We start from the raw sequence: 26,745 nt of genomic DNA, 5'->3' as shown, positions 1-26,745 counted from the left end.
ATTTCTATTTGCTTTACCAACTTCTGATTTCTTTCTCCACTCTGGTGTACTCCAATATGCAACAAGTTCATTCCATATCTCTGTCTCTATCCAATCTGGTCCTAAATTGTATAGATAAGCAACATCTGTCTTCTTGTGCTTACGCAACAATTCGCTCCTAACTCTATTAAGAATGTCTCGTAGTCTTTCTTTACCTACCTTTTCCCAAGCAATTCGAACCATATCTTCTTCACTCGCATACCATACATATCGACTCTACAAATAACAATCAGTGTTATGTAAATTTAAAAAACTTAAAATGCATATTAGAAATTTTAGAATATAAGATGTATTTACCCCAAAAAGTCCGAAGAGCTCGTCTTTTATCTTTAAAGGTATTTCTGACCAAGTTTTCCATGGAGCAGTGTAGCGCATCTTAATGTCATTAGTGATTGATCTAGTAACTGTGGAATCTAAAAAACTACAATATTTTTATATATAATGAGTAGTTGTAAGTAATAATACATATTAAATCAATAGCAAAAAGTTGTATATGACTTACATATTTCCTTTCAATCTAATCAATTATATATTACATCTCTAGTTACGATACGTAGCTACAAAAAAAATTATTGTGGCTAATATATTTATTTTATTACGGCTAAAAACCTATTGTGGCTAATTTAAACTATTTAGTAACAAAAATGCAACAATTATAACTAATATGTATTTTTTGTTTTATTTTATATATAATGTAACTATTTGTTGACTATTTGCCACAATTAATTTTAGCTACAAAGTAATATCATAGCTAATAGATATAATAGCTATAAATTTAATTTTTTTGTAACAATTACTACCATTGTAGTCACAACACATTAATATTATAGGTAATAATTTTAATAGCCACGAAGCTAATATGATTGTAGTAATAATTATTTTATTAGCTACAGTTTATTAGTCATTACAAAAAATTTGTGGCAGAAACATAAAAATATTAGTCATGTAATTATGTTTGTCATAACTATTACTAAATCATTAGCCACAACATCGTAGCTAAATGAATTGTATAAATACTATGATACTTTAGTTATAATTATCAAAGAGTCATGGAATTAGTTATCAAATTAGCCACAATTATATAACTACGATAGAATACTATAACTAATAAAATAATTTGAAGAATTACTCTGAGGTCCTCTAGGTATTATATATTGATTTATCAAGTTCAAAAAATATGCTTAGAGGTTCTAAAAAATTTCATATAATATGTTTTTTTTTTGTCTCTCAATCAATTTTTCTTCTATTGTCCATTTGTTTAGATAGAAAAGTTATTGAGAATTATTTTCTAACTTAAAAAGTTACATATTAATGAATCAATTTTAGTTATAATTATCAATTTTAGTTTTATTTTAATTGAAAATTTGAATAAATAATTTCTAATAGATAACAAGTTTGTTTATAATATATAAGTATAATATTTTGGGGTAAAAAAAACATTGTTATTTATTTTACACCCATCATTTCTTTTGTAATGTTTAGACACTGTCGTTTATTTTGCGCCCGATTGTTTCTTTTTTTATTGTTTTTGTCTTTAAACTAATTAAAGTGGATAATTCAAGTTTTATTTTAATTGAATATTTGAATAAATGATTACTAATGAATAACAAGTTTGTTTATAATGTATAAGTATAATATTTTTGGGGTATGAAAGACACTGTCGTTTATTGTGCATCCCATCTTTTGTTTTTTAATATTCTTGACTTTAAACTAATTTAAGTAAAGAATTAAAGTTTTATTTTAATTGAATATTTGAATAAATGATTACTAATGAATAACAAGTTTGTTTATAATGTATAAGTATAATATTTTGGGGTATGAAAGGCACTGTCGTTTATTGTGCGTTCCATCTTTTTTTTTTTAATGTTCTTGACTTTAAACTAATTTAAGTAAAAAATTAAAGTTTTATTTTAATTGAATATTTGAATAAATGATTACTAATGATTAACAATATAATATTTTGGGGTAAGAAATGCACTGCCGTTTATTGTGCGCCACATTATTTCTTTTTTAATGTTATTGACTTTAAACTAATTAAAGTGAACAATTAAAGTTTTATTTTAAATGAATATTTGAATAAATAATTACTAATAATTATTATATTTTGTTTATAATATATAAGTATAATATTTTAGGGTAAGCAATTCACTGTCATTTATTTTGGCCCCATTATTTCTTTTTTAATGTTCTTGACTTTAAACTAATTAAAGTGAACCATTAAAGTTTTATTTTAATTGAATATTTGAATAAATGATTACTAATAAATAAGAATTTTGTTTATAATGTATGAGTGTAACATTTTGGGGTAAGAAATGCACTATCGTTTATTTTGCGTCCCACCATATGCTTAAAGGTGAGCATTTTATAACCATCACCGTGACCAATTAGCAAATTTGGAAATTATGGTAATTAAAAATTTCTTACAGAATTACTAATTACTGAACATAATTACTAATCGGTAATCAAAAAAACCAAAATTCTTTATCCACAATATATAAATTAAATTTATACCAAAATTATTCCAAATTTTTAACCAACGATCTAACACCTTTAGGGTCTTATTCCATCAAAAAACACAATCATGCCAAATTTGGCACACTTAAAATTTTTTTTTTACGTACTTGAATTTTTTTTATCTACATATTTGTATTTTGCGTATAAATTAATTTTGAAATTTTTTTTTTAAAATAAATTTATTTTGATGTTAAAAATACAGTTCTACAAAGGTGTGGTCATGATTTTTTTTCTTTGAAAAAACAATTCATAGCGTTGATTTTGAATCTGCTTAAACAAATTAAAATTATTTTATTTTGCTTATTTAATTAAAAATATAAAATATTTTAATTACAAAAAAGTAAAAATAAATAATATTATATTAATTAATAAAGGGAACCCTATCAATTAGCGGCGGCAATATAATGATAAGCTTGCTAATATATATATTTTTGGCTTGGAGGAATGAAAACCTTAAAATTAAAAATTCCCTCCCTACAGCCGCTACTGATTCATTCTCACTCATGATTCATTCAGTTTTCAATTTCTGTCCACTATCAAAAGGAGAAGCTTCCACTATCAAATCCAATCAGGTACGTTTAAAATTACGTTCTAGGTTAAACACGTGAAAGGCATCTGATATTTACTTTTCATTCGTTTTTCATCTGTTAAAAAGCTTTGATTCACTATTTTTATATTAATTTATCCCCTATGTGTAATATTCAATTTTTTCCATGAAGTAGAAGCAAACATCATGGCTCGACGATGCAAGTTGCGGAAAGGGAATTCCATCAATATTAACTTGGAAAATGAGACTGAAAATAATGTTAACCAGAACTTTCAAGAAACTCAAGAGTTACACCAAAATCAGGCTTCAAATTTTCAAGGTAAATAATATTTATGTGATTTATAAATTTTAAGTTGTTTTGATAAATAATTAGATGGCTAACTTCAATTTTTTTTTTTAGGGAATACTAGTCAGAAGACAATGAGGTATCATTATGAAGGCCATTTTATATTTTCACCAAATAGAATATATGAAAATGGTAGGTTCATGGAGAAACCTAATTTTGATGTTGATTTCATCTCATTTTTTGATATATTGGATGATTTGAAAAAGGATTGTGGATTTGATGTTATAAAAGGAGATAAATTTTATTACTTGAAGGCTAATAAAGCTCTTAGTGATCTTGATGCATTGATAGAGGTTAAAGATGATACAGATGTGAAAAATATGATGGCTAGTTATAAGAAGTTCCCTTCGAAACCCATTGATATATACACTCTAAGGATATGGATGTAAAAGATTGGAAGTATTTGGTTAATCTTTGGACAGAAAATGCATTTCAGGTATTAAAAATTCGTGTAAAATTTAATAATTTATTTTATATGAATTCAGTTTCTGTTAGCTAACATAAATTCTGAAAATTTTTCATTGTTTTTTTTTAGGAGAGAAGCAATAAAAATAAGACAAATAGATGCAAGCGTTCTATGCCGCCATACACGGGGACAAAAAGCTTTGCTCGGCTGAGAGATCATATGGTATGAGTTTGTTTTTATTTTATTAGTATTATAATGTTTTTTATTAATTAAATGATACATAAATAATCCCTTTTTACTGCTGTCATTTTGTGGACTATGGCTAGAAAGAAACAAAATAGTATTTGATAATTCTAGTTTAGAGCTTGAGAAAGTTTATGATTTGATCTTTTATGGATCTTTTGTTTGGTTTAAGATGTGCTTAGCTTTCCTTATTCCTTAATCCAAATTCTTTTTAGTAGCTCAACAATCAAGAACTGGTCAACCTGTAATGGTATAAGCTAGCTGCTTGTTGTTATTCTTTGTATTCTGCTATAACTCTCAAAGTTCTAATAAAAGCTATTTTTATCAAAAAAAATAATAATAATGACTTTTGAAGTTCATATGATTGTTAGAACTTTTTGATATGCCATTTACTATTTTTTCTATAAATGCCTAATTAGACTCAGACTGCCGTTATTAACCTTCAATTCCCACATCAAAACAAATCCCCTTTTTCTTTATGCTCATTAAAGTTAAACATGGCAATTTTTTAGTAGTATTAGATTAGACAGCAAACACCATTAATAACTCACTCATTTAATGGTAGAATTTGACCATGTTTAATATTCTAAATATAGGAATGAATTATGATTGGTCAACCCTATGAGCATCCAAACTTGTAGAGTAAATAATAATCAACAGTATTATGAATTTTAACGCTTGAATTGATATCATTAGCTGTAAAAATGTTAGCTCTTTTATACAAGTTTTGTTTATCTGCAGCATATTTGTAATTAAATCAATTGACTCTTTTACGGAAAGTTTGGTTTTGCTTGAACTCAAATTTTTATTGATATAGATCTATGATAAACTAATACTAATTGTTATATTTATTTGAACAGAAGAAAAAAAATGGAGAAACATCTTCTCGCTTAGAGCTTTTTCTTGAATCCAGAAAGAGAAAGCCAAGGCAAAGAAATTGATCCAATATCACAAGAAGCCATTGTAATACTTTTTACATATGTTTTATTTATTTGTTATGTATTTTATGCTATATTTTGATTTTTTTAATATCAATCAATATAAATATCTCTATAGGAAAAGTTTCAGCAACTAAAGAAACAACGAGAAGAAGGACAAATTTCACTGGATGATGATACTATGTTTGCTGATGTACTTGGGCCAGAAAAAAATGGTTATGTACGTGTTTATGGTCCTGGAAAAAATGTCACGGAATATTTTGGTGCTAGACCTACAAAGACAGAACTACTTAGACAACTTGATACTTCAAGAAGAGAAGCAAACGAGAGTGTCCAACAAATTCAAAAAGAAGCAAGTGAACAAGTAAATGATGTTAAGAAGCAAATGGATGAGAAACTTGCCGAGATGAATAGAATATGGGAGCAGAAATTCAAGATACTTTTGGAGAAAAATAATAATATTGCATCGGTAAGTGATTAAAAACTAAGTCTCATTTTCTTTCTAATATAAGAATTTTTGTAAGCTATATAACTAGTATGAACCTTATCTATTTTATATAATTTTGTTATTAATATTTTCAAATAAAATTTTATACAGCCTATGGAGGATTCCCAAGATGATGAAATTGGAGGATGATTTGCAGTATATTTGAAGTTTTGGATTTTGAAGCAGCCAGCAGCCTTATAATACTACTTTTAGAAAATTTAGATATTAATATTAGTGTTAGTATAGTATTATAATTTCAAGTATTTTTAGTGTGATTGCTTTATGACTTAAATTAGTTTATTTTGGATATTGGTTATTTTGGATTAAATTTATTGTTATTTTATAATTGTCATTCTGATTGAGTCTTAATATTAATATATAATTATTTTATAAATTTAAATTTTAGCTAAATTTTTTATATAAATTTTATATTCTATTATAAATTTTATCAAAATTATTAATAGATAAATAACATATGTAATAGTAAATTATAATATAATCCCATTAAATAATAATAAATTAAATAAATATTACATTTTAGCTACAAATAATTAATAGTAGCCGTATGTAGTATATTTAGAATAGCTTCTAATTTAATAATTTTGTGGCTTTATTCAATAGTTATAAAATAAAATTAAGTGTAACAATTATACTATAACTTGTCACTTTCTTATTTTTGTGGCTATAAATTTTATTCTTGCCTTATAATTATTTAAATGTGGCTAATAGTCAATATTTTTTGTCATACAATTAAGTTTATGACTAAATTTAGATATGTTAGCCATAAAATTAAATTTGTAACTATACATAAGTTTAAATTGCCACATTATTATTTTTGTAACATAATCATAGCAAAATCACTTACAAAAAAAGTTGCTGTGGCAAAAAGAAAATGTGGTTACAAATATTCCATTCTCGTGGCTAATAACTAGCCACAATATTTACTTTTAATGGCAATATTTTTAGCTAATAAATATTTATTATAGCCACAACATAGGTAAATCCTGTAACTAAACTTTAGTTACGCCACTTCTAGCTACGGCATGTCACGGGAAAAATATGTTGTGGCAAAAGCATCTAGCCACCAAAATTCTATTTTTAGCTACAATTTATTTTGTGACAAGATATGGATAATGTTGTAGTATATTGTCGATCAGAAGGGTTTGATGGGATAGGATGTTCCAAGTTCGGACCTCTAGTTCGAACTGATGATGATGAGGATGCGTTTGCTTGCCCCCCTAATACTTGTGGAGTGTGCTCCAGTGTTTCCTCCTGCACCTGTACTGCCTCATCTGTTTTATTCATAGAGAGCTGCTGGCTATGTCCTCTACCTCTAGATGATACTGCTCTTCGAGGCATCTGAAAAAATAATTATCTATTAGTTTAAATTAACAATAAAGACAAACAATATATAAAACCTTAATCAATATACAAATTCAACTCTAATTATATACTAATTTAACAAATCAAACACACTAATCAATTTAACAATACATATCAAAATAGAGTTGAATGTTTACAATAATTAAAAAAAATTAGAAAATGAAGATGTAAAACAAACAATACCTTTTTTTTCAACTTCTAATTATAAAAATTAAAGCTGTTGATGCTTGAAAGCTAACTTGGACACTAAAGCAAACCAATTTATTAATAAGTTTTGATTTAATATATTAAAGTAAAATAAATTAAAAAAATTAAATTCAAACATAAGACAAAAATTTAATTATAAACAATTTAAAAAATTTTAATATCAAATTAATTGAATTATTTCAAACATGCTTCCTGCTGCACAGCAGCATGCTTGCTGCAGCAGCAAACTTGCTGCTCAACAACAGTTTGAAATAATTACCTGATAGGCAATGGCGAGCGGCAATGTTGTGGCGGTGGGAGGAGCGTCCAGCAACAGCGACAGAAGCGTCCAGTAGCGGCAAGCGTCCAGCAACACAAACAGAATAGTCCAGTAGCGGCGACAGTGGCAAGATCAGTGGCGACGGCGACGATTGCGGCAAGGAGAAAGGTGTGGCATCGGGGAGAGGAGAGGAGAGGAGAGGAGAGAAAAACGGCGGCTAAAATCAAAAGAGATATCAAAGAAATTATTAGGGTTTTTTTCTTTTATATTTGCATTTTCTGACGGATTAGCGACGGAATAAATTCCGTCGCTAATATTTTAAAAATCCGTCACTAATCAGTCAGAAATATATTATTCATCGCTGCTCCGTCGCTAATTTTTTTTTCCGACAAAAGTATTTTCCGTCGCTAAATCCGTCGCTGATAATCCGTTTTTTTGTAGTATTTATTCATCTAAAATGTTCAAGAGTTTAAATGCACGTTTAAGTACTAGCTGCTAATATTTTAATTAGAAAATCTATTAAATATAATCTAATATTTTAATTAAAAAATTTATTAAATATAATCGTTTCTATGTTCAGAATAATATTTCTCATGATTTGATGAAATATTCATATTTTAATTAGAAAATTTATCAACTTTTCTATTTGAGATGATATTCCTCTTGTTTGATAGAATTTTATTAATATAATCAGTAGTTTTGCTTTTAAAAAAAATATAACTCAAGGGCTAAATAATATTTTATGCTCAGAAATGACCAGTATTCGATTCAAATCGAAAAAATCGATTGAACTGAATTAATTTAAAAATTTAGATCGATTTCTTATTTATTTCGATTCAGTTTAATTTTTAATTTTAAAAATTTCAATTAATACAGAGAGATTAGATCATATTCATATTAAAATATTTTAATTAAATTTTAAAATATTAAAAATAAAATATAAAAAGTAAAAATTTATTAAAAAAATCAAACCGATTAAATTAAATTAAATCGAATTGAATTAAATTGATTTGATTTGATTTAATTTTTAATTAAAATCGATTTGATTTGATTTTTATAAATACTGAAATTTTAATTTTTAATTTAATTTTAAACCCACTAAATCGAATGGTCCCTTTTTATAAATATATATATATATATATGAAACTAACAATAATAAATATTAAATATTGCTATTGAATCAAAATAATATGATTTTTGGAAAACAATTGGCAAAAAGTCAATGATTGGATGGAGGCATTGAATGATGTTTTAAATAAAGATTTTAACGATGAAATGTCGGTGCCCTGGCCTATCAAAGGCAAGGGCCTAGGGCTCCTAGGCATCAGTGGGGTAAAATAGAAGTCATTCGTGTATTGGGGGAATATGAGTTAGAGCAGCTTAAGATCGTTGATGTGAGATTGGAATTTACACTCGGAATTTCTTTTAGGAGATTTAGAGGATTATTTGTAAGGGGTTTAGAGGATTAATTAATTAAGTGGGTGGTTTAAAAGCTAGGTATATCAACGTGAATTTTTTTCTAGGAACCTAAATAGTTATTTATTTTGATAAAATTAACTTAAATATTGATTGTTTGTGAGTGAGTTTTACTATGGTTTTACTCTATGAATTTTTTTCTAGGGAACCTAAATAGTTATTTATTTCGATGAAATTGATTTAAATATTAATTATCTGTGAGTGAATTTTACTTTCGAAATATTTTTTTAGAAGATTTAGAAAGTTATTTATTTAGTAGGAATGACTTAAATACAGGGAATGTGAGAGTGAAATTTACTTTTGTTATACTTTTTTTCTAGATAATCTAGAGGTTATTGCTTCAATGGAATTGGTATTAACTCTGAGAGGTTTACTTTTGTTATATTTTTTTTCTAAATAATTTAAAGAATTATTGCTCCGATGGGGTTGGTATTAACTTAGAAAGAAGAGAAAAGAAATACGGTACAACTCATGCATATATCACATAGCACGCATATTTTAAAGAATAATTAGTTAGTTAATCATACGTTATTGAAAACCTCCTGTATAAAAAGGAATTGCTTAATCTAAGAGAAACATTTTCTCTTCTTCTTTCGCAATATTTGTTTTCTTCACATTCATTTTATGGTATGATAGAAAGCAATTTGTTTGGCTTCCTCAAATCTCTTACGATACTTTCTTGATTCTCAAATGGCCACTCAGCAAGCTGCTGCAAACCAGATTAATGATCATTTTCAAAACCCTTCCAATCCTTATTTTCTTCATCCTAATGAGAATCCATCCATAGTCTTAGTCTCTCCTGTTCTTGATGAAAAGAATTATCATTCTTGGGCACGTTCTATGAAAATGGCTTTTCTATCAAAGAATAAAGTGAGATTTATTGGTGGTACATTAGTAATGCCTGCTCTAACAGACTCAATGAGATCTGCCCAGGAAAGATGTAATACAATTGTTGTTTCTTAGATGACAAGATCATTGTCACATTCCATTGCTCAAAGCATCAGTTGAGTTGTGGAAAGATCTGAAAGAAAGATTCTATCAAGGAGATATTTTCAGAATTTCAAACCTATAAAAAGAAATATATGGCTTCAAACGGGGTGATTTATCAGTTATTGAATATTTAACTCAATTAAAAATACTTTTGATGAATTGATTAATTTTCGTTCTATTCCTATTTGTTCTTGCCCAAATTCTTGCATTTGTGGTGCAGTAGTCAGTTTCAATACTTATCAAAAGAATGATTATGTAATACGTTTTCTTAAGGGCTTAAATGATAGGTATGTTACTGCAAGATCTTGTATTATGATCATGGACTCCTTGCCTTCCTTGAACAAAGTCTTCTCATTGATAATTCAACAACAAAGACAAATGGCTCTTGATGAAACTGTAAAAATATTTGCTAGAACAAAGATGCATAGTGTAGAAATAATCTTCAAAAAGGTTTTGACAGAGGATAAAGTTATAGTCAATTTACAAGAAATTTTTCTGGTAATGTAAAGAACTGCACATACTGTGAAAAACCAAGACATACAGTAGAAACTTGTTATAAAAAGCATGGATTCTCTTCTGATTACAAGTTCAAGAATTTTGAACTCAAGAAATCAGGTTCTTCTATAAATCAAGCTTCTGTTCAAGAAAACTTAGAAGCTTTTAAAAACAATCAACCTGAGATTAATCAATCCAATTCTTTCGAGCAAACATATGGAGCTCCTTTTACTCAAGGCTAGATTCAACAACTACTGGTATTAATTCAACCAACAACGGCTCCATCTTCTCATGTAACAAACCAAGTTAGTTCTATTAACACTAATGTTTCCACTGGAAAAGTTAATTATGTGTCACTCAATTGTTCTTCTAGTTCTCAAGATTGGATTCTAGATAGTGGAGCCACAGATCATATATGTTTCTCCATGGCATATTTTACTTCTTACAAAAATTTTTTACCTATTTCTGTCAAGCTACGTAATGGTGATAGTCTCGCTGCTAATTATTCCTGTAACGCCCCGAAAATCGGACCGCTACCGGCGCTAGGATCCGGGTCGACTTAAGGCCGCCGGGACCCGTAGCAAGCCTGACATATAACCTGTAAACCTGTATAATCCCATACATGATCATCAACATGCATAAAAATTAAAACTTTTCTTCATACATACTGTCATCAACTAACTCAACCTGTGCATACTCTGATCATATACATAACATAGTCCCTCTGTGGGATCTCATCAAGCCTTAAAGGCAAAACAACCTGTGTTGAGTTAGTTTATATAAACATCATAACATAAGATCATGTATATACGAAAGGGATTAACAATACATTATGGTCAAGCACAACTCTATCCTCAATAACCTCATTACATAACATTCTGAATATTTTTACATTTCGTCATAATACAATTGTCATGTCCACAAACTAACTATTACATTCATATGACTTTTTCTTCTTGCCTTCTCTATCTATCCTGTACCTGCAAACCTGGGGGTTAGGGGAGAGGGGTGAGCTAGATGCCCAGTGAGTAGAACTGTAAAAAGAATATTTAAAACATGCTATCATGAAATGCGTCACTGCACAATTAAATCACACCACGGATGGACTGATTCAAAAATCCCTCAACTCCATGCCCGGCCCTATTATGGGCACCACAGGACTTCGTACTCAGAGTTATTGCCCGGCCCTATTATGGGCACCACAGGTCTTCGTATTGCCCGACCCTATTATGGGCACCACAGGACTTCGTATATAGAAGGCTAATGAATCATCCTAATGTCCATCCACTATCATCTATCACAACAATACAATGCGGCATAGTCGTGAATTCTAATGCAAACAACCTATAATATGATCATGATGCATGAAGCATGATAAAAGCATATCATTTCTTAATTTAAAAGGTTAAGTTTAGATCCACTCACCTCTGGCTGACTCTGACAAATTCTGTAGCAGCTGGCTCACTGCTGGGGTCCTTGGTTCCTCGGGTCCGAACCTACACAGGTGGACTCCAATGAGGGACCAAACATACATAAACATGACTCTAATATATTCCCCAAAAACCCCCTAAAACATCCTGAAAACATCACATGAAAATATGCATGAAATGGCTGAATAGGGCACTTTCGGCGGCACCTTCGGCGGCCGAAAGTCCTGGACAGAGACGAAACTCAGGTAGGTTCGGCGGCACCTTCGGCGGCCGAAAGTCCCAGACAGAGACGAAAGTCTCTTTTCGGGGGCAACTTCGGCAGCCGAAAGGCCTGCCTCCCCAGCCATGTTCGGCGGCCGAAAGTGCCTTCGGCTGCCGAACCTGGTTTCTGCAAAAGGGCAGAAACTTGGCTCCTTTGTGCATTTTTGCCTCCAAACTCACCAATCATGCATATACCTCACTTAAAACATGCATACAAGATCCTAGGGGCCTCAAAACATCATATACCCCAACTACAACACTTCAAGCATACTCAAACATGCCACATTGTTCAAAAAGTCATCAAAAACCCATAGGTTCAACATATACCCTAACATGCATTCTACCCTTTAAAACTTCATAAAACTTGTTTAAATCATACATTGAGCTTAAGATCGGCTCTTACCTCTTGAAGATCGAGGGTTGAGGAGATCTAAACTTGGAGATGGGAGAAGTTCCAACTTTTGGTCTCCAAGCTCCAAAACTCGTTTTAAGCTCAAAGATCTTCAAAACCAAAGTTATAAACTTGTAAAGATCATGGAAAAAGGAAGGAAAGACTCAAGATTGGGGAAGGATGGCGGAATGCTCACCTTGGCCGAAATGGGAAGAAAAAGCTCGCCCATTTTCGGCTAAGGGACCCTTTTATAGGTGGCTGGCCAGGCCACGTTCGGGGGCCGAATGTGCCTCCGCATCCATGCAATGTTCGGCGGCCGAACCTGACTTTCGGCGGCCGAACCTGGATTTTCCTCCAATGCTATTTTCATGCAAAAACTCATTTAGTTTCATACTTTAAAACATTAAAATTCATGAAAACAATTTATAAAACATGTCTTTACTCTTCTAGAAGTTCCCGACATCCGAAATTCCACCGGACGGTAGGAATTCCGATACCGGAGTCTAGCCGGGTATTACATTCTCCCCCCCTTAAGAACATTCGTCCCCGAATGTTCCTCACTAGCACACATAGCATGGCAAAGAACATAACACATATACAAGGCACATAAACACATAGGGATCTAACCTTAAAAGAGCTGAGGATATTGCTGGAGCATAGACTCCCGTGTCTCCCAAGTGCATTCTTCTAAATTGTGGTGGTTCCACAGAACCTTCACCATCGGGATTTCCTTGTTTCTTAACTTTCTGATCTGGGTGTCTATGATCCGTACTGGCTGTTCAACATAGGTGAGATCCTCTTGGACCTCCATATCAGGCTCACTAAGAACCTTGCTCGGATCTGACACAAACTTCCTCAACATTGAAACATGGAAAACCGGATGGATTCTCTCCATCGAAGCAGGTAAATCCAGCTTGTACGACACATTCCCAATCTTTTGCAAGATTTCAAAGGGTCCGATGTATCATGGGGCTAGTTTACCTTTCTTCCCGAAGCGAACCACTCCCTTCATTGGAGACACCTTGAGCAATACCAGATCCCCCTCCTGAAACTCTAACTGTCTTCTGCGGACGTCTGCATAGCTCTTCTGTCTGCTTACAGCAGTCTTGATTCTTTCTCTGATTATGGGTACCACCCTGCTGGTGATCTCTACTAACTCAGGCCCTGCCAAGGCCTTTTCTCCAACTTCCTCCCAGCAAACCGGTGATCTGCACTTCCTTCCGTACAAAGCTTCATATAGAGCCATCCCGATGCTAGCATGATGGCTGTTGTTGTAGGCAAACTCCACCAAAGGTAGATGCTGCCTCCAAGAACCGCCAAAGTCCAGCACACACATTCTGAGCATATCCTCGATAGTCTGGATGGTCCTTTCTGACTGTCCATCAGTCTGGGGGTGGAAGGCAGTACTGAAATCCAACCTAGTACCCATGGCATTCTGCAGACTCCGCCAAAATCTGGAGGTGAACTGGGGCCCTCTATCTGACACTATCGAAACAGGAACCCCATGCAGCCTGACGATCTCATCGACATACACCTGTGCCAACTTGTCCACAGAGTAGCCACTCCTGACAGGAATGAAGTGAGCAGATTTGGTGAGTCTGTCCACAATCACCCATATGGAGTCCACTCTGTTGGACGCCGCCGGTAACCCCACTACAAAGTCCATAGCTATATTTTCCCATTTCCATTCTGGAATAGGTAGCGGGTGTAATACCCGGCTAGATTCCGGCATCGGAATCCCTACCTTCCGGCGGAATCTCCGTTGGAATCTAGAATTCTGAAGATGTCAGAGGCTTCTAGAGGGGTAAAATGTGTTTTCTAAAATGTTTTCACATGATTTCATGGTTTTAAATGAAAATGAATTGAGTTTTGAAGAGAAAAGGCCAAGGAGGAAGAACCCAGGTTCGGCCGCCGAAGGTGATGTTCGGCCGCCGAACATGAGATGGTTTCGGATGGACTTTTGGCTTCCGAAAGTTGAGTTGGGCAGAAACCAGGTTCGGCTGCCGAACCTCAAGTTCGGCCGCCGAACATGGGGGACTTTAGGGTGCTAGTTTGGCCGCCGAATGTGGCTCAGCCGGTCGCCTATAAAAGGCCTCAGACCGAAAATGGGCGAGTTTTCTCCCCATTCTCGTGCCCAGGTGAGTTCATGTCCTCCCTTGGTCGATTTCACGTTTTCCTTCAATCTTCTATGGTTTTTATGAGTTTCATTCTTGGTTTTGAAGAGTTTTAAGCTTGGATCAAGGATTTGGAGCTTGGAGACCCGGAGTTAGATTTCTCCCCATCTCCAAGGTTCGGGTCACACCAACCCTCGATCTCCAAGAGGTTAGTGTAGATCCTTGCTTTTCCTCATGTTTAATGAAGTTTTAAGTAAGTTTTATAGAGTTTGATGGTTGAGTTTGGGTAGAAATGCATGTTTAAGGATTATGTGGGTTTTGTACCAATGTATGTTATATGTATGTTTTTATGATGTATTGTTGAGGTTTAAACTAGTTGATACATGTGGGAGTGAGTATGCATGATTGGGAGAGAGTATGTAAGGATTTGGGGTGTATTGAGTTTGGTTTTTGGCTTGGCAGAATCGGACCTGTCGTCCAGAGGGGACCAGGTTCGGCCGCCGAAAGGAGTTTCGGCCGCCGAACCTGCATGGGAGGCAGTCTTTCGGCTGCCGAACGTGCCCCCGAAGGCTGAGTTTCGTTTCTGTCCAAGGGTTTCAGCCGCCGAACCTGCCGCCGAACCTACCCGAGTTTCGTCTCTGGAAGGGACTTTCGGCCGCCGAAGGTGCCGCCGAAAGTGCCCTGTCCAGCCGTTTCTTGGGTGTTTTCCATGCATGTTTAAGTGATGTTTAGAGGGGTTTTTGGGGAGTTGTTTATGAGTTGTTAGAATGTGTTTGGCACCTCATTCGAGTCCACCTGTGTAGGATCGGACCCGAGAGACCGAGGAGGCCAGTAGTGCTAGTAGTTGCAGAGTCAGTCAGCGTCTGCCAGGAGGTGAGTAGAACTAAACTTAATCTTTATCTTATGAAATCAAATGCCTAAAGCATGCTCATGTATCATGTTTATATGAAATAGGTTGATTTCACTAGTTACACGAATATGAAGCATTGCATTATTTACTGTTGATGGAGATTGGACCAAGGACGACCCCACTAGCCCTATGGTTAAGACCTGGCTGGGCCAGGCATTACGAAGTCCTGTGGTGCCTTTATGGTGGCCGGGCAAATAGCTTAGGGATGTTTTGGGGTTGGGTCCAATCCGTGATATGACTTGTTTGTGCTGTGACGCATTTCATGAAAGCATGTAATTAATGAACTATTTTCTTTGTTTCTACTCACTGGGCTTTTTAGCTCACCCCTCTCCCCTAACCCCAGTGTTGCAGGTTTAAGTCAGAGCTCAGAAGTCAGCAGGGTAAAGATTAAGAGACGTGTGTTTTATGTAATAGTTTATGTTTATGTATCAGTTTAGTAGTTTTAGAAGTGGACATGTAATATAAGATGATGTAATGTAATAGAAGATAATGTATGTAACTGATAGTAGAGTAAATGTTTTTGGATTAGAGTGTGCTTGGCCCTATAGATTGGTTAATCCCTGTTGATGCATGGTTATGTAATGTTTTTATGTTGAGATGAGAACCAGGCTTGATGTCTGTAATGTTGACCCAGTCAGAGCATTTGATGAGGGCTCTAGCATGGGAAGGTTTATGTTCATAGTTACGTTGTAGCATACGGATCAAGCTTGGTGTATGTTCAGATTTCAGGCTTTATGTTTAAGTTTTGGTTCATGCACGGGATTTTACCAGGTAATAGTATGTATGTTGGCTTGCTACGGGTCCCGGCGGCCTTAAGCCGATCTGGATCCTAGCGCCGGTGATGGTTCGGGCCGTTACAGAGGGGTATCGGTTTCCGGGTCGTTACAGAATGGTATCAGAGCTTTGGGCCTCGAGAGTACGGTGTGTTGCACATCGGAAAGAGGTTGGCTTAGAGGTCATAGAAGGGCAAGCACAATAAGAAAGATCAAGAGTAAAATCATGTCCACTAGGATAGGATGTAGAGTCCTGTCTTGTTTGATGATGATGTGTAATGCCATGATTTTATGCATGTGCGTTAATGTTATGTATGATATGCTATGTATGTATGTATGACATGTATGTAGGTTCATGTGTTTTCATATGAACCGTATGATGCTAATGATTGATTGTATGCTTGTGTGTTGTTCTTCAGAGGAGCCAGAATGCGAGGTGCTCGTCGATCTGTGGAATCGACTGGAGTTCCATCTGAGAGGGAAGGTTTGGACACCTTTCCACCTGCTCTGCCAAGAGCGCAGTCGTGGGGAGTCAACAGATGGGGAACATCAAGGGACCCTAGTAGGTCTTTTGATGCAAGCAGAGAAGGAATGGCTCCAAGAAGGATGTCAGCTAGTATGAGGGAAGTAGAGTCGGATGTTCAGAGAAGGGATGTTAGTTTGGGAATCAGAGTACCTGAAGAAGGTATGGGAGATTCTCAGGAGGATGCTCAGACTCAGGATTCCAGGATCTCAGGTTTAGGAGGGATTGATCCCTCCACTTTGAGTACAGCCTCCACGAAAAGTAAGAAGTGGGGCAGAGGCCTCAGAAAGTCGAAGAAGAAGTTTTGGCAGAATTTGAAGGCTAGTCTGGGTTTTGGTGGTTCGAGCTCTGGCTCAGGCAGTTCGAGGTGCTTGAGGTGCGGAAGGCCGCACAAAGGAGTCTGTCGAGTAGGGACTACAGCTTGTTTCAGGTGCGGACAGGAGGGGCACATAGCACGTGAGTGTCCCACTGTGCCTAGGTTGGCTCCGTCCCAGCCAGCAGCTCCAAGTAGAACAGCTCAGCCAGTAGCTCCAGCCGTGTTTCAGGTTGGTGGTCGAGGCAGAGGAAGAGGGTCAGCCCCTCATTCCTCAGGTTTCCGTGGAGAAGGTCCGTCAGCTTCAGCTCGGATCTTCACCCAAGCTCAGCAAGAGGCAGACACATCGAACATGGTGGTGCCAGGTATGCTCACTTTTGAATGTTCTGATGTGTATGTTTTGTGAACTCTGGTGGTTCTCTTTCTTTAGTTGCTCTAGGAGCCGTCGAGAGGTTGAGTTGATAGCTTCTGGGCTAAAGTGTTCTTTTTGGGTCAGTGGACTCGAGTGTGATCCATCTGTGGCAGAGTCAGTCTGCCGGTCCAGTTCTGTGTCAGCTGAGGGTAGATGCCTTCCACCCGACATTGAGGTCCTAGACTTGACTGTCTGGACGTCAGTTTAGGGTTGGACTGGTTTTCTACTCGTGGTGCTACCTTGGTCTGCAGAGACAAGGTAGTCAGGTTCAGAGGACAGGATGGGTCAAAGATTTTCTTCTGAGGGGACACAGTAGGGATGCCTAGAGGTTTGATGTCAGCCTGTAAGGTTCGTAGGGTGCGTAGGAGGGGTTGTCAGAGGGTTCTAGCTCTTGTTTGAGAATGTAGCAGTCGGGTCGGGGAACCAGCCTCAGTGCCAGTTGTAGAGAGAGTTCTTAGATGTCTTCCCAGGCGAGTTGTCAGGTTTACCATCTGTTAGGGAGTTAGATTTTGGTGTAGGAGTGGTGTCTGGATGCAGAACCATTTCTACCCTTCCCTACGGGATGGCGCCTGCATAGAGAGAGGTAGTAGTCAGAGTAGGGGCGAGATTTGGTAGACAAGGGGTTTTATCCGACCTAGTACCTCACTCTGGATTGTTCCAGTGTGGTGTTGGGAAAAGAAGGATGAATCCTTGAGACTTTGTAACGACTGTAAGCAGTCGACCAAGGTCACTACCAAGGGCAGGTGTTTCCCATGCAGGATGGATGATCTATTGGGATAGCTAGTAGGAGCTGTTTGTTTTCCCAGATAGATCTGAAATCCGGGCACTACCTGTGAGAGTTAGACTTAGATTGGGTTAGCAGTGAGAAGAAGCCAGTTAGGTTAGATGAGAAGAGAAGAGAAGAGTAAGGATCAGAGTAGCGCAGCGGAAGCCAGTGGAGTTCAGGAGTAGGTTGGGTACTGCTAAGGTGTTTCTTTTGGAGACCCTGGAGTTTTACTCCAGCAGTGCCTGTGTCTCTCTTTTAGGAGAGAGAGTTTTAGGTTTTGCTTGCTGGTTTGCTTGCATGTTTAAGTATGATTGATGTTATGATTTGAGATGCCTGTTTGTTGTGGAACATTCGAGGACGAATGTTCTTAAAGGGGGGAAGAATGTAATACCCGGCTAGATTCCGGCATCGGAATCCCTACCTTCCGGCGGAATCTCCGTTGGAATCTAGAATTCTGAAGATGTCAGAGGCTTCTAGAGGGGTAAAATGTGTTTTCTAAAATGTTTTCACATGATTTCATGGTTTTAAATGAAAATGAATTGAGTTTTGAAGAGAAAAGGCCAAGGAGGAAGAACCCAGGTTCGGCCGCCGAAGGTGATGTTCGGCCGCCGAACATGAGATGGTTTCGGATGGACTTTTGGCTTCCGAAAGTTGAGTTGGGCAGAAACCAGGTTCGGCTGCCGAACCTCAAGTTCGGCCGCCGAACATGGGGGACTTTAGGGTGCTGGTTTGGCCGCCGAATGTGGCTCAGCCGGTCGCCTATAAAAGGCCTCAGACCGAAAATGGGCGAGTTTTCTCCCCATTCTCGTGCCCAGGTGAGTTCATGTCCTCCCTTGGTCGATTTCACGTTTTCCTTCAATCTTCTATGGTTTTTATGAGTTTCATTCTTGGTTTTGAAGAGTTTTAAGCTTGGATCAAGGATTTGGAGCTTGGAGACCCGGAGTTAGATTTCTCCCCATCTCCAAGGTTCGGGTCACACCAACCCTCGATCTCCAAGAGGTTAGTGTAGATCCTTGCTTTTCCTCATGTTTAATGAAGTTTTAAGTAAGTTTTATAGAGTTTGATGGTTGAGTTTGGGTAGAAATGCATGTTTAAGGATTATGTGGGTTTTGTACCAATGTATGTTATATGTATGTTTTTATGATGTATTGTTGAGGCTTAAACTAGTTGATACATGTGGGAGTGAGTATGCATGATTGGGAGAGAGTATGTAAGGATTTGGGGTGTATTGAGTTTGGTTTTTGGCTTGGCAGAATCGGACCTGTCGTCCAGAGGGGACCAGGTTCGGCCGCCGAAAGGAGTTTCGGCCGCCGAACCTGCATGGGAGGCAGTCTTTCGGCTGCCGAACGTGCCCCCGAAGGCTGAGTTTCGTTTCTGTCCAAGGGTTTCGGCCGCCGAACCTGCCGCCGAACCTACCCGAGTTTCGTCTCTGGAAGGGACTTTCGGCCGCCGAAGGTGCCGCCGAAAGTGCCCTGTCCAGCCGTTTCTTGGGTGTTTTCCATGCATGTTTAAGTGATGTTTAGAGGGGTTTTTGGGGAGTTGTTTATGAGTTGTTAGAATGTGTTTGGCACCTCATTCGAGTCCACCTATGTAGGATCGGACCCGAGAGACCGAGGAGGCCAGTTGTGCTAGTAGTTGCAGAGTCAGTCAGCGTCTGCCAGGAGGTGAGTAGAACTAAACTTAATCTTTATCTTATGAAATCAAATGCCTAAAGCATGCTCATGCATCATGTTTATATGAAATAGGTTGATTTCACTAGTTACACGAATATGAAGCATTGCATTATTTACTGTTGATGGAGATTGGACCAAGGACGACCCCACTAGCCCTATGGTTAAGACCTGGCTGGGCCAGGCATTACGAAGTCCTGTGGTGCCCTCTATGGTGGCCGGGCAAATAGCTTAGGGATGTTTTGGGGTTGGGTCCAATCCGTGATATGACTTGTTTGTGCTGTGACGCATTTCATGAAAGCATGTAATTAATGAACTATTTTCTTTGTTTCTACTCACTGGGCTTTTTAGCTCACCCCTCTCCCCTAACCCCAGTGTTGCAGGTTTAAGTCAGAGCTCAGAAGTCAGCAGGGTAAAGATTAAGAGACGTGTGTTTTATGTAATAGTTTATGTTTATGTATCAATTTAGTAGTTTTAGAAGTGGACATGTAATATAAGATGATGTAATGTAATAGAAGATAATGTATGTAACTGATAGTAGAGTAAATGTTTTTGGATTAGAGTGTGCTTGGCCCTATAGATTGGTTAATCCCTGTTGATGCATGGTTATGTAATGTTTTTATGTTGAGATGAGAACCAGGCTTGATGTCTGTAATGTTGACCCAGTCAGAGCATTTGATGAGGGCTCTAGCATGGGAAGGTTTATGTTCATAGTTACGTTGTAGCATACGGATCAAGCTTGGTGTATGTTCAGATTTCAGGCTTTATGTTTAAGTTTTGGTTCATGCACGGGATTTTACCAGGTAATAGTATGTATGTTGGCTTGCTACGGGTCCCGGCGGCCTTAAGCCGATCTGGATCCTAGCGCCGGTGATGGTTCGGGCCGTTACAGAGGGGTATCGGTTTCCGGGTCATTACAGCGGGTTAAGCATTCCAGCCGGCTTCTGATGTTCCAGCTTCACCCTCTGACACACTTCGCAGGCTGACACGAACTGTGCCACTTCTTTCTTCATCGCTGACCACCAATAAACTTTCTTCAAATCTTGATACATCTTGGTGGCTCCGGGGTGAATGCTGTATCTTGCATTATGAGCCTCCCTCATAATGTCTCCTTTTACCCCAATGTCATCTGGTACACATAGTCTGCTCCCATAGCGGAGGATCCCCTTACTGTCGAATCTGAACTCGCTATCATTGCCTGACTGAACAGTCCTGGCAATCTTCACTAACTCCGGGTCCTCATGCTGTTTCTGAGCCACCTGCTCCAGAAACACGGGTGCCACTCTCATCTGGGCCACCAAGGCACCTGTACCAGACAACTCCAACTGTAGACCTTCCTCAATAAGCTTGTAGAACTCCTTCACCACTGGTCTCCTCTCTGCCGTGATGTGGGATAGACTGCCTAGTGACTTCCGGCTTAGGGCGTCTGCCACGACATTCGCCTTACCCGGATGATACTGAATTTTGCAATCATAGTCACTCAGCAGCTCTACCCATCTCCTCTGTCTCAAGTTCAAATCCCTCTGACTCAAGATGTACTGCAGGCTTTTATGATCCGTGAAGATCTCACATTTAACCCCATAGAGGTAGTGCCTCCATATCTTGAGTGCAAAGATTACTGCTGCCATCTCAAGGTCATGTGTGGGGTAATTCAACTCATGCTTCTTCAGCTGCCTAGAAGCATAAGCGATCACCCTCTCATTCTGCATCAGCACACAACCCAGTCCCACACGGGACGCATCACAAAAGACTATAAAGTCCTCATCATCAGATGGCAGAGCTAACACTGGTGCTGAAGTCAACCTCTTCTTAAGCTCTTCGAAACTCTCCTCGCACTGGTCGGTCCACAGAAACTTCTAATTCTTCCTGGTTAGTCTGGTCAGAGGGGCTGCTATCTTTGAGAAGTCCTGAACGAACCTCCTGTAGTAACCTGCCAAACCCAAGAAACTCCTGATCTCTGTTACTGAAGTGGGTCTAGGCCAGTTAGCCACAGTTTCTGTCTTCTTGGGATCTACCTCAATACCATTCTCTGACACTACATGCCCCAAGAACGAGATGCTCCTCAGCCAGAACTCACATTTAGAGAACTTGGCATACAAGCCATGTTCCCTCAAAGTCTGCAAGACCAACCGCAGATGATGGGCATGCTCCTCTGCATTCCTGGAATACACCAAGATATCGTCTATGAAGACAATAACGAAGTGATCCAGGTACTGGCTAAACACTCTGTTCATGAGATCCATGAATGCTGCAGGGGCGTTAGTTAACCCGAACGGCATCACAAGGAACTCAAAATGCCCATATCTGGTCCTGAAAGCCGTCTTTGGCACATCCTCATCCCTTATCCTTAGCTGATGGTACCCCCATCTTAGATCTATTTTGGAGAAACAACCCGCTCCGGCTAGCTGGTCGAATAGATCATCGATCCTAGGCAATGGGTACCTATTCTTGGTAGTGACTTTGTTCAACTGCCTATAGTCGATACAAAGTCTAAGGGATCCATCCTTCTTCCTCACAAACAAGACCGGAGCACCCCAAGGTGAGGTACTCTGTCGGATGAAACCCTTTTCTACCAGCTCTTGCAATTGCTCTTTCAACTCCTTTAACTCGGCTGGAGCCATCCTGTAGGGAGGGATAGAGATCGGTCTAGTTCCAGGCACCAACTCTATCTCGAACTCTATCTCCCTAGCAGGTGGTAAACCTGGAAGCTCATCAGGAAAGACATCCTGAAACTCTCTGACAACTGGCACCGAGGCCGGCTCCCTGACCTGACTGTCTAGCTCTCTCACATGAGCTAAGTACCCCTGACATCCCTTCCTAAGCAACCTACGAGCCTGAAGAGCTGATATCAGACCTCTAGGTGTGCCCCTCTTGTCTCCTCTGAAGACGACCTCTGACCCGTTCTGATCTCTGAACCTGACTACCTTGTCCCTGCAGTCCAAGGTAGCACCATGGGTAGATAGCCAATCCATCCCTAGAATGACGTCAAAGTCTGTCAAATCTAGAACCACAAGGTCGGCGGAGAGGCATCTTCCCTCAATAAAAACTGGACTGTACTGGCAGACCGACACTGCCACTGACGGGTCACACTTGGGTCCACTGACCCATAGGGGACACTCTAACCCAGAGACTATCAGACCTAACCTCTCAACGGCTCTCGGAGCAATAAATGAATGAGATGCACCCGGGTCCATTAATGCATACACATCAGAACACCCAATGACGAGATTACCTGACACCACGGTGTTGGATGTGTTAGCCTCCTGCTGTGTCATGGTGAAGATCCTGGCTGGAGCTGATGGACCTTCACCTCGGGAACCAGAAGAAGAGGCTACCCCTCTCCCTCTACCTCTGCCACTGCCCTGAGTTGTGGCTGGAACTGCTGGCTGTGCCACACTACCAGAAGCTGTCTGCTGGGGCTGGCCCATAAAAGGCGCTCTAGGACAATCCCGAGCTATGTGTCCCTCCTGTCCACATCTGAAACATGCATTAGTCCCAGCTCGACACACTCCCCTGTGTGGTCTTCCACATCTCTGGCATTCTGTACCATCTGAGCCTGAGCTCGAGCCACCGCCAAATCCCAGACCGGATTTCAATTTGTTCCAAAACTTATTCTTCTTCGGCTTCTTGGTGGTGCTATCCCACCTCTTCTTACCTGAACTCTGAGAAGAGAAACCTGGTCCTCCTCTGTTTGGGGTCTTAACCCCTGAAGACTGGGTCACTAACTGCTTCACTGACCCCTCAACTATAGCACTTGCCTCCATTCTTCGAGCCATATCCACCACAGTGTGGAAACTTTCTCTCTCAGCTGACTGAACCAACGAGGAGTACCTGGAATGCAGCTTCATAACATATTTCTTGGCTTTCTTCGTATCTGAATCTAGAGCTTGCCCTGAAAAAGGCAATAGCTCCAAGAATTTATCCGTGAACTCCTCTACACTCATGTGCTCTGACTGCCTCAGTTGCTCAAACTCAATCATTTTCAGTTCTCTAGAATTGTCTGGAAAAGCCCATCCAGCGAACTCATTCGCAAATTCTTCCCATGTCATACCGTCTAGTCTCGGGTCCACATAACACTTGAACCATTCCCGTGCCTTCTTGCACTTTAAAGTGAACCCTGCCATCTGAATGGCCCTGCTGTCACTTGCCCCTAGCTCATCAGTTATTGTCTTCACTACTCTCAGATACTCAAAGGGGTCATCCCCTGACTTGTATTTGGGAGCATCTAGCTTGAGGTAATCTGTCATCTTTACCTTGCTCCCATCGACTGAGCTAGGTCTAGGAGGTTGAGTAACTGGGGCTGCTGGTTCTGTAGGTGGTGGAGGTGGAGGTGCAGCATTCCCCGAGGTGGGGTTTGCTGGGTTTGGATAGAAGGGTGAGGGTGGATAAGCTGGGTACTGTGTATAGGGTGGATAGAAAGGTGGATAAGGCATGTAGGTAGGGTAGGGGTGAAAGCTGGAGTAATCCGATGAGCCTCCCATCGGATACCCTGAACCCTGTGGGAAGGGTGGATAATGGGGTGGAAAACCATACCCCGAGGCCTGAACGCCTCCCTGAGACTCCCCTGTCCCTTCTTCCTGCATGCTCACATCCAGGTTCCCATCCCTCCTCTGATCCTCTTCCATAACCTCCCTCACATCTGAAGAACTTCCTCCTCTATCCGTTCCCCTCCTGCTAACATCAAAAGACCTTCTAGGGTCCCTTGACACTCTTTCTCTGTTGGCTCTACAAGACATTGCCCTAGGCAATGTAGGAGGACGGGCGCTCGTGCCCTCATCCTCAGGTGGCACTCCAGTCAATCGCGCAGATCGACGAGTTCCTCTCATCCTATTCTCTGAAAAACAGCTCATAACAAGCAAACATTAGCATCATATGGTTCATGTGGGCACACATGAACCCTCATCGTATACATCACATAGCATATCATATCATTAATGCACATGCATAAAGTCATGGCATTTCACATCATCATGCAAGACAGGACTCAACATCCTATCCTAGTGGACATGACCTTCCTATTGTGCTTGACCTTCTATAACATCTATGAGCCCGACACTCTAGGTCCGACCATATGAACCTAGGGCTCTGATACCATTCTGTAACGCCCCGAAAATCGGACCGCTACCGGCGCTAGGATCCGGGTCGACTTAAGGCCGCCGGGACCCGTAGCAAGCCTGACATATAACCTGTAAACCTGTATAATCCCATACATGATCATCAACATGCATAAAAATTAAAACTTTTCTTCATACATACTGTCATCAACTAACTCAACCTGTGCATACTCTGATCATATACATAACATAGTCCCACTGTGGGATCTCATCAAGCCTTAAAGGCAAAACAACCTGTGTTGAGTTAGTTTACATAAACATCATAACATAAGATCATGTATATATGAAAGGGATTAACAATACATTATGGTCAAGCACAACTCTATCCTCAATAACCTCATTACATAACATTCTGAATATTTTTACATTTCGTCATAATACAATTGTCATGTCCACAAACTAACTATTACATTCATATGACTTTTTCTTCTTGCCTTCTCTATCTATCCTGTACCTGCAAACCTGGGGGTTAGGGGAGAGGGGTGAGCTAGATGCCCAGTGAGTAGAACTGTAAAAAGAATATTTAAAACATGCTATCATGAAATGCGTCACTGCACAATTAAATCACACCACGGATGGACTGATTCAAAAATCCCTCAACTCCATGCCCGGCCCTATTATGGGCACCACAGGTCTTCGTATTGCCCGGCCCTATTATGGGCACCACAGGTCTTCGTATTGCCCGGCCCTATTATGGGCACCACAGGACTTCGTATATAGAAGGCTAATGAATCATCCTAATGTCCATCTACTATCATCTATCACAACAATACAATGCGGCATAGTCGTGAATTCTAATGCAAACAACCTATAATATGATCATGATGCATGAAGCATGATAAAAGCATATCATTTCTTAATTTAAAAGGTTAAGTTTAGTTCCACTCACCTCTGGCTGACTCTGACAAATTCTGTAGCAGCTGGCTCACTGCTGGGGTCCTTGGTTCCTCGGGTCCGAACCTACACAGGTGGACTCCAATGAGGGACCAAACATACATAAACATGACTCTAATATATTCCCCAAAAACCCCCTAAAACATCCTGAAAACATCACATGAAAATATGCATGAAATGGCTGAACAGGGCACTTTCGGCGGCACCTTCGGCGGCCAAAAGTCCTGGACAGAGACGAAACTCAGGTAGGTTCGGCGGCACCTTCGGCGGCCGAAAGTCCCAGACAGAGACGAAAGTCTCTTTTCGGGGGCAACTTCGGCAGCCGAAAGGCCTGCCTCCCCAGCCATGTTCGACGGCCAAAAGTGCCTTCGGCTGCCGAACCTGGTTTCTGCAAAAGGGCAGAAACTTGGCTCCTTTGTACATTTTTGCCTCCAAACTCACCAATCATGCATATACCTCACTTAAAACATGCATACAAGATCCTAGGGGCCTCAAAACATCATATACCCCAACTACAACACTTCAAGCATACTCAAACATGCCACATTGTTCAAAAAGTCATCAAAAACCCATAGGTTCAACATATACCCTAACATGCATTCTACCCTTTAAAACTTCATAAAACTTGTTTAAATCATACATTGAGCTTAAGATCGGCTCTTACCTCTTGAAGATCGAGGGTTGAGGAGATCTAAACTTGGAGATGGGAGAAGTTCCAACTTTTGGTCTCCAAGCTCCAAAACTCGTTTTAAGCTCAAAGATCTTCAAAACCAAAGTTATAAACTTGTAAAGATCATGGAAAAAGGAAGGAAAGACTCAAGATTGGGGAAGGATGGCGGAATGC

General features: G+C 38.8%; 1 long non-coding RNA gene across 1 annotated transcript; it reads left to right on the top strand.

The window, feature by feature from the left end:
* The first annotated feature begins 3,104 nt into the window (after positions 1 to 3,104).
* Positions 3,105 to 3,642, top strand: LOC110612748. The gene is made up of 3 exons (XR_002487503.2): positions 3,105 to 3,125; positions 3,276 to 3,419; positions 3,501 to 3,642. It is a non-coding gene; the product is annotated as an uncharacterized LOC110612748 (long non-coding RNA).
* The last annotated feature ends 23,103 nt before the right edge of the window (positions 3,643 to 26,745 follow it).

This window comes from Manihot esculenta, chromosome 4 (assembly GCF_001659605.2).
Source record: "Manihot esculenta cultivar AM560-2 chromosome 4, M.esculenta_v8, whole genome shotgun sequence".
NCBI classification, from domain to species: domain Eukaryota; kingdom Viridiplantae; phylum Streptophyta; class Magnoliopsida; order Malpighiales; family Euphorbiaceae; genus Manihot; species Manihot esculenta.
This window is presented reverse-complemented; position numbering and strand designations above follow the sequence as displayed.